General features: G+C 46.9%; 1 non-coding gene across 1 annotated transcript; it reads right to left on the bottom strand.

The window, feature by feature from the left end:
• Positions 1-8,761: 8,761 nt before the first annotated feature.
• trnap-cgg (transfer RNA proline (anticodon CGG)) lies at positions 8,762-8,851 on the bottom strand. Its single transcript is given in 2 exon segments — positions 8,762-8,797; positions 8,816-8,851. It is a non-coding gene; the product is annotated as a tRNA-Pro (tRNA).
• Positions 8,852-9,442: the final 591 nt, after the last annotated feature.

The raw sequence follows: 9,442 nt of genomic DNA, 5'->3' as shown, positions 1-9,442 counted from the left end.
GGATTTGGATCAGATTACTAACAATAACTCCTTCATTGATATGATTTAGCTTTGGCTCCGAAATTTCCTGCTCTCTGCCATCTCTCCATGCTGTTTCTGTTTACTCGGCTCCCAGGGAAACAACTGACTCGAGAAGAAATCGCAAACCCCGGGAGCTTCCTTAAAGTTTGACACAACATTCGCTGGTTGGGTTAGAATTAGTAATTTTTCAATTAGATATTTCGCTTCCTCTGGAAGATAAATAATTAATCTTAGATTAGATAAAGATAAAGAAGATAAAGTCTGATAAAGAACACCCACGGAACAACAACAACTTAGAAATAACTACAATCAATAACTAAATATCAGTGCCTTGCAACCTGGTGGTGTTATTCTGATGTGTCTGCTGCGCTTGTCCTTCTCGGCTGTGGTGGTCGTGGGTTTGGAAGGTGCTGGCAAAGAAGCCTTGCTGAGTTGCTGCAATGCATCTTGTAGATGGTGCACACTGCTGCCGTTGTGTGTTGATAGTGGACGGAGTGAATTTTTATGCATGGGAAGCGAATGAAGTGGGATGCTTTGTCCTGGATGGTGCCAAACTGTAGTGCTGTTCAAGCTGCATTCACCCAGGCAAGTTATCTCAGGAAACCGAGTGTTCCGGTTTCCTCCCACAGTCCAAAGATGAGCAGGTTGAGTGGATTGGCCATGCTAGATTGCCTCTTGGTCCCCAAGGTGTTTGTATCGGTAGATTAGCGGTGTGGAAAGGTCCTGTGTGCGATTCTCTGTCGGAGAGTCGGTACAGGCTCGATGGGCAGAATGGTCTCCTTCAGCACTGTCGGGATTGTGTGATTCTAAGGCCATTTGACTGTGTTAGAAATTCCTTGAGGAAAAAAAATGGAAAACGGTGTTTGTAAAATTTACAACATTGGGTTTATTGCGGAATATTTTTTTTGACTGCAAAATGATGGAAATAACTGAATCGTGTACATAAACAGTCGAGATATTCGTGGTGAGTCTCGAAATCTGTGTTTGTTTAATCTTTGTAGATCATCCACTGTAAACGGAAAGACAATATTGACGAGCAAGAAACGGACATTGTAACTTGAGCAATTGCAATGAACACTTGAAAGATCACGTGAAAGTAATCAAGGCACTGCTCGTGTCCGTGAAACCAGGATCTCCCTGTTACTCGACAGGCGCTTTAACCAACTCAGCTGCAGAGCCTGATACTGCTACTCCTGGTACAGCAGAATGCTGGAAAAACGCTCCAGATCTGGTGGTGTTTGTGAAAAAAGAGATATTACCAGATCTGGAATGTATCTGAGAAAATAGAGATAGTTCACATTTCAGATGCAGACCTTTCACGGGAACGACCGTTTCTTTCTCCCCAGATGCTATGGGAACTCGGATAGATTCATGAAAGAAAATATTTGAACCCACAGCGGCCCATCGAGACTGCACCGATTTCCCTGTAAACATTTCAAATCTGCCTTTCCCGACATTGAACAAGCACATCAGAGGGAATCGCAAACATCACTCAGTGAAACTCTTCCGCTAAACATTGAGCGATTTATCGTGAGCTGGTTCCATTTACTGTTTTCAGACACACATCTGGTATAAAAGTAGACGTGTTCAGGATTTGATGCACACACATAGTTTACTGCTCGAAAGTAGATTTTTTAAAAATACTTCATTCATGCGGGATATGCGTGTCACTGGGCCGGAAAGCATTTATTGTTAAATTTAAATACTTCTCTCAGTAATTGGCGATTAACTCATTCTTGAGCCACTGCAGTCCATGTGGTGCATGTGCATATACACTGCTGTTCGGAAGGGAGTTGCACGATTGCGAGCGAGCCACAGCAAATGCGATATATTTCCAAGTCAGGATGGAGTGGACCTTGCAGTTCATAGAATCATAGAAACCCTACAGTGCAGAAGGAGGCCATATGGCCCATCGAGTCTGCACCGACCACAATCCCACCCAGACCCTACCCCCATATCCCTACACATTTACCCACTAATCCCTCTAACCTACACATCTCATGACTCTAAGAGACAATCTTTAGCATGGCCAATCAACCTGATCCACGCATCTTTGGAAGGAAACCGGAGCACCCGGAGGAAACCCACGCAGACACGAGGAGAATGTGCAAACTCCACACAGACAGTGACCCAAGCCAGGAATCGAACCCAGATCCCTGGAGCTGTGAGGCAGCAGTGCTAACCACTGTGCTACCGTGCCGCCCCTTGTCGTTGTTTCTCTGCACCTGCTGCCCATGTGCAGCCAGGTGAGAGATCCTTTGGGTTTAGAAGGTGCCTCGCGACGGAAAAATCACTGTCAACAGTGGGATTTGAACAGACGTCTCCAGAGGAGACTGCAACCTAAACGCAGCGCCTTAGACCGCTCGGCCATCCTGAATACATTGGAGCGTGTGGATAAGCTCTGCACAAATCGATTTGAATTACATCTTGATTGTTATTACATTTAAAACTCGATGTGTATTTTTCCATTTGTCAATCCCAGCCAGAGGCCCGTATCTGAGTCCTATCCTTCTCCAAGCCGCCGTGGGGTGAGCAGTTTCTCATTGCTGCGTTGTTCTGCTTGCCCAAATCAACAAAGACCCAATTCCCGCCCTACCTGTTCATTACAAGAAGGTGTTTACAGTGGCAGATCTGAGCAACATGAAATATTCAATTGTAGAGTTACATCCTGGCGACAGGAATATCTCTCCACAGTTGCTTTCGGAGCTGCTGAACATTTCCAGCATTTCCTCTTTCTGATTTTGTGCCTTTATTACAGGAGTTCATTTGCCCTCTTTTTACGTCAAACCAAATAAACAAACTCAGATTAAGTCGGGACAAAGTAAAAGGGGCAGCTCCCCAAAAAGGAGGGGGAACAGCCCGAACAGAAATCAAAATACAAAGGAAACTTAAAAACATCAATTTAAAATGTGATTATTAGGGTCGATAACGCACCCCAACCCCTGCGGTGCCCAGCGGGCGCGGAAGGCGTCAACCGCGCCCGTGGACACCGCATGCTCCCTCTCCAGGGACAACCGGCCGCGAACGTAGCCGCGGTAGAGGGGCAGACAGTCAGGATGGACGGCCCCCTCGATCGCCCGCTGCCTGGACCGGTAAATGGCGCGTTTCACCAGGCCCAGGAGCAGGTTCACGAGGAGGTCGCTATCCCGACCCTCCCCTCTCCGCACCGGGTGTCCGTAGATGAGGAGCGTGGGACTGAAGTGCAAACAAAACATTAATAAAAGGTTCTTTAGGAAAACATAAAGGGAGTGCAGCCTAAGACACACAACATAGACATGGTCCACGGACTCCATAAGGCCACAGAAAGGGCAGTCTTCGGAGCCCGTGAACCAGTGAATCCTACGGTTGTGCGGCACTGCTGGTCCCTCAGGTCCCCGACGTAATTGGGGGAGATCCCTCCGGAGAGGGACCTCTCGCAGGGACCTCCGCCGCCCGGCGGCAACAAGGCCCACCAAGGTGTATCCGGGCGACAGGCGAGGAGGCGGTAATGGAAGGTGTGCAGCAGCAGTCCGCACAGGAAACGCCTCGGCACAGTAGAAAAAGGCACGGAGGACATTTCCACGAGGCGGCTCAGGCTGTGGGGCACCTCACCCAGGGAGGGGGGTTGAGGTTTTGGGCCAATGTGGAATTACGTCCGAACAGGGGAACGCTCGGGCGGGATCCCACCGCACGCCTGCGCCGCCTCGAGTTTGCGTGCAGTTTCGGGGCTGAGCACGACCGTCCTCAGGTCTCGGATGGCTTTGGCCGCGCGCCGGACGGTCGTCCCCGCGCGCTCAGCCAGCACGCGGGGACTCATCCAGCCCGCCCCGCCGCCATCGACCACGTCCCCGATTCTGGTCACCCCAGCGTCCACAGCCCTCCTCACCGCGAGCCACCTGAAGTCATACGGCTGGAGGAGCGGATTCCTGAGCAGCGGCTCTCGCACGAGAGCCGCTACTCCTGACGGGGGGGGAGCTGCGTCGCGAGGCGACCATGTTCCAGACGGTGAGGAGGTCCTGGTAAAAGACGGGCAACTCCTGCAGGGCGGTCGAAGCACGCCCCAGTTCGATATGCAGGAGCTGCACATCATAATTGAGGCCGTGCCAGTGGCGGAAGAAATACGTCGCCATGGCACACCATCGTGGAGGGGGCTCAACGTAAAAGTACCTCTGCAGGGCCTGGAGGCGGAAGGTCGCTATCTGAGTGCGGAGGCACACCAGACCTTGTCCGCCCTCCTCAAGCGGGAAACAAAATGCAATACATTTCCAAGTCAGGATGGAGTGGACCTTGCAGGTCGTCGTTGTTTCTCTGCACCTGCTGCCCATGTGCAGCCAGGTGAGAGATCCTTTGGGTTCAGAAAGTGCCTCGCGACGGAAAAATCACTATCAACAGTGGGATTTGAACAGACGTCTCCAGAGGAGACTGCAACCTAAACGCAGCGCCTTAGACCGCTCGGCCATCCTGACTACATTGGAGCGTGTGGATAAGCTCTGCACAAATCGATTTGAATTACATCTTGATTGTTATTACATTTAAAACTCGATGTGTATTTTTCCATTTGTCAATCCCAGCCAGAGGCCCGTATCTGAGTCCCATCCTTCTCCAAGCCGCCGGGGGGTGAGCGGTTTCTCATTGCTGCATTGTTCTGTTTGCCCAAATCAACAGAGACCCAATTCCCGCCCTACCTGTTCATTACATGAAGGTGTTTAGAGTGTCAGATCTGAGCAACATGAAATATTCAATTATAGAGTTACATCCTGGCGACAGGAATATCTCTCCACAGTTGCTTTCGGAGCTGCTGAACATTTCCAGCATTTCTTCTTTCTGATTTTGTGCCTTTATTACAGGAGTTCATTTGCTGACAACACAAAACTTGCCTCTTGGACGCAGCTCCAGATACAGCTTTTCTGTGATCTTCTCACAGACAAGTTCACTCTTCACTTTCCTACTCACATGCTTTAAAATCGGCTGTTTAACACTCAGCACCCTGCGGCATTGCCTTCAAACCTCACCACATCTACCATTCGCCCATCAGGGTCACAAGGGGACAGTATTTTTTAATAAGAATTCATGGTGCAAAGGGATCACAGTATTTGTGAGGGAATATCGGGGATTAATCCATACTCAAAAGCAGAATGAAAACGAGTTAATCTCTCTCACACACGCACACTCACATAAACACTCACACATCCACCGCCACCGCAGATGGTGAAATTCGACATCAATAAAAGTGTCTGGAATTAAATACCTTGAATCGATTGTCGTAGAAAAAAAACAACTGATAAACTGATGTTCTTTCGGGAACGAATTCTTACCTGGTCTGGCCTGGATGTGACTCCCGACCAACAGCAAAGGTGGCCTAACAAGCCACTCAGTTGGAGGGAAATTTGGAGGCGATGAATTGGTGGTATTATTGATCCCGAAACTCAACTAATTTCAGTGGGGATCCGTGCTCAAATCCCAGCACGGCAGCTGGTGGCATTTGAATTCAATGCAATATATCTGCAATCAAGAATCTATTTATGCTTTCATGCATTGTCGATTATCGGAATAACCATTTGGCTCACCAATGCCCTTCAGGGAACGAAATCTGCCGTTCCTGCCCAGTCTGGCCTACATGTGACTCCAGAGCCACAGCAATGTGGTTGACTCTCAACTGCACTCGGGCAACTGTGATTGGGCAATAAATGCTGGCCAGCCAGTGACGCCCAAGCCCCATGAATGAACACACAAAAAAAAATGTTGGCCCAGTCAGCGACGCTGAAAAATATATATCGGAGATTCAAAATGAGGAGATACATCAACTCGTTTCCAATCCCAGAGCTTGCAAATACAGAATGAATTCCAACTAATTTACAGTTCCGGGAGCTGACGGTCAGGCCAAATCTCTTGTGCACGCACAATTCCACAGACAAAATGAGAAAGATCCCAACCCCCACACAGCAGCAGATAATGAAAAACGCAGTTTAACTATGATCCTGATGTGGCGATGCCGGCATTGGACAGGGGTGGGCATATTAAGAAGTCTCCCAACACCAAGTTAAAGTCCAACAATTTTATTTGGAATCATGAGCTGTTGGAGCGCTGCTCCTTCAACAGGTGAGTTGACTCAATAAATTCCAAATAAACCTGTTGGACTTAGCCTGGTGTTGTGAGACTTCTTACTGAAGATGACCCAGATATAAAGGTACAGTCAGCTTAGTCCCAAATGACCATCCACTGTTCCCCCTCTGAACAGGGAGAGCTTACTGGTGAAGATTTAGCTTAATGATTACCACACCTCAGGCGAGGGGCAAGGCTAAGAAGAGCAAATGTGTTAGCTAATAGTACATCTGCATTTTTTTCACTGTAAATTTGTATTAACTTCTTGCTTTCAATTAGAAAACCAATGATACTTTAAGCTTTATTAACGGCTGTTAAACACTGTCCTGTCACCTTCAACGATTTATGCACACGTCCACAATATTCCCGCTGTTCCTGCATCCTCTTTTGTAATTATACCCTTTATTTTATATTGCCTCTTTGTGTTCTTCCCAACAAAATGAATCACTTTATTCTTCATCTGCCACATGTCATCCCATTCCACGAACCTTTCTGTGTCCTTTCGGAGGTCCACTGGAAATTCTGAAGCTCCTTTCACAACCACAGGACGTCCCAAAACATTTCATTGATAATAAAGTATTTATTGAAATGTAATCACTGTCCAATTGCTTAACTTTTGAACTTTCTGTACCACGACGTCAGAAATTCCCATATGGGGATGGGGATGGGGAGTTACATTAGCGAACCGCCAATCCATTGGAACTCTTCCAGAGTCGATTCAAAACAGGAAATGATCACGAATGCATCCAGAATTTCTATGGCCACGTCCTTAAGTACTGTGGAATGCAAAGCATCAAGCCCTGGGGATTTATCGTGTTTTAATCCTAGTGGTTCCTACAATACAATTTCCTGACTAATAAGGATGTTCTTCAGTTCCTTCATCATGCTTTTGAAGGCAGAGATTTTCTACAAGATGCTCCGAAAACCAAGTTCTCTCTTGAAGCTTCAAAACACTCTAAAATAAAGTCACCAAAAGGTTTAGAGAGTTTGGCGAAGACAGGGATCACGATGAGTATACGGGTTGTAGGAAGGGACTAAAGAAGGAAATTAGGAGAGCCAGAAGGGGTCACGAGAAGACCTTGGCAAGTAGAATTAAGGAAAACCCTAAAGCGTTCTCTAAATATGTGAAGAGTAAAAGGATGAGACGTGAAGGAATAGGGCCTATAAAAGGTGAAGGCGGGAAAATCAGTACGGAACCAGTAGAAATGGCAGAGGTGCTGAATGAGTATTTTGCCTCGGTTTTCACAGAGGAGGAGGACATGGGTGGATGTACTGTGGGCTTGCGGTGGACTGAAAAGATTGAGTATGTGGACTTTAACAAATAGGTTGTGCTGGAATCTTTGAATGGCATCAGGATAGATAAGTCGCCGGGTCCGGATGGGATGTACCCCAGGTTACTGTGGGAGACGAGGGAAGAAATTGCAGAGCCTCTGGCGATGATCTTTGCGTCGTCGATGGAGACGGGAGAGGTGCCGAAGGATTGCAGGATTGCGGATGTGGTTCCTATTTTCAAGAAGGGGAATAGGGATAGCCCAGGAAATTACCAACCGGTGAGTCTAACCTCAGTGGTTGGTAACCTGATGGAGAACATCCTGAGGGTAGATACAAAAGGGTGCAACGGGGCAATTTTTCCACACAGAGGGTGGTGCGTGTCTGGAAAAGGCTGCCGGAGGTAGTCATAGAGGCGGGGACAATATTGTCTTTTAGACAGTTACATGTGTAAGATGGCTATCGAGGGATATGGGCCAAACGCAGGCAATTGGGACTAGCTTAGTCGTTAAAAAAGGGTGGCATGGACAAGTTGAGTCGAAGGGCCTGTTTCCATGCTGTAAACCTCTCTGCCAATCCCTGTCAGTTTGGGAGATGTATGTACTTATTTGCCTCTTTAGAATTGTACCATGTATTTTATGTCTTGAATCTGGGTTCTTCCTTCAAAACAGATCAATTCACATTTTGATACATTTAATTTAATCTGCCGAATTAAAAATTCCCATGCTTTTGGAAGTTTATGTAAACCGCATGAACAGCATTACCCTCATCAACACTCTCGGTTACCACTTCAAAATACTCAAGATAGTTAGTTGAAAACATTGTTACCTTACTAAATCCGAAATTGGAAAGTTATTTCCAGTTTCTTCGCAATTACAGCTCCTTTCCTTCAGTATCCTTCGATGCATGTCACCCGGTCCTGGTGTCTAATCAAATACCGACATCCTCTCCAAGTCTCCTCTTCACTGAGTTAATTGCCTCTGGACTGGAATGCCGAACAGTATCACAAAGATTCACTTCCTGCTCAATGAAACGCCTGGAGCATAGTTAAAATATAATCAATTCAAAACCAAACTGTGACCCCCAGCTTTGTCAGACTGCAATTTCTTTCTGACTAAAATACAATTGAATACACGATGCAAGAATCCCTGACGCGATAAGCAATGGAAAGCCCTGATTGATTTATTGTGATAAGTTTACAGTGTGGTTACGTGGGTGAACATTCTTGAAAACGTTTCATTTTCTCCATGTGCAGCATTGAGAAAATTGTCGCGAGGTGTTGCAGGATTTCAAACCTGATCTCGAGATGTGTGAATCCCGCCATTTGAAACGCAACGTATTTTGTTCAAATAAACAACCAGCATTTGGGACCAAAACTGGCAACAAGTGAGGGCTTGTCCGGGATTTGAACCCGGGACCTCTCGCATGATCATACAACGAAATCCCCGAAGCGAGAATCATACCACTAGACCAACAAGCCGCTGACAAGCGAGCTGCTCAGCCAATACACTTCTGCTCACTAGCTGTCGTCACAGACGATGTCATAACAATGGAAAATTGAAGAAAAACACAGCAGACTCACGGGGAAATGTGATCCTTTTTGTCTTAGACCCTGAAAATTCAACCAGATGTTCAATGTTGGGATTGTAGTGTCTCTCAGCGAAAGAAATTCCCATCGCGTCAGTTCAAAGATTGTTGTGAAGAACCGACATGAGCAAAGTGTGGAAGACCACAGCTACGTGTGTTCAAATACAGGGAATCTATTTATTAAAAGTTCCGTAGATTCATGATGAGAGTGAGTTTTAAACTCACCCGTGTAGACCATCGCTAAACCCGCTCGGCCAACTCCTCAGTCACCCAGGAGCTTGGAAAAAGGCCTCCATCCATTTGATTTTCGATCCATGAATTTTTGGGGAAGAAGGTCACCCTCACCATCGCTGCTGAATGCCCAGCCAGATGGAATATGTTGGAAACGTAGCTGCTGCAAAAGAGAGGAAATGTCCATCCCAGCAGGTCACCTTCTATGACTCATTCCCTCACCCGACAGTATAAATAACTCCCATTTTCTATG

This window comes from Mustelus asterias, unplaced genomic scaffold (assembly GCF_964213995.1).
Source record: "Mustelus asterias unplaced genomic scaffold, sMusAst1.hap1.1 HAP1_SCAFFOLD_124, whole genome shotgun sequence".
Taxonomy (NCBI): Eukaryota; Metazoa; Chordata; class Chondrichthyes; order Carcharhiniformes; family Triakidae; genus Mustelus; species Mustelus asterias.
The sequence above is the reverse complement of the archived record's forward strand: the minus strand, read 5'-3'. Positions and strand labels throughout refer to the sequence as shown.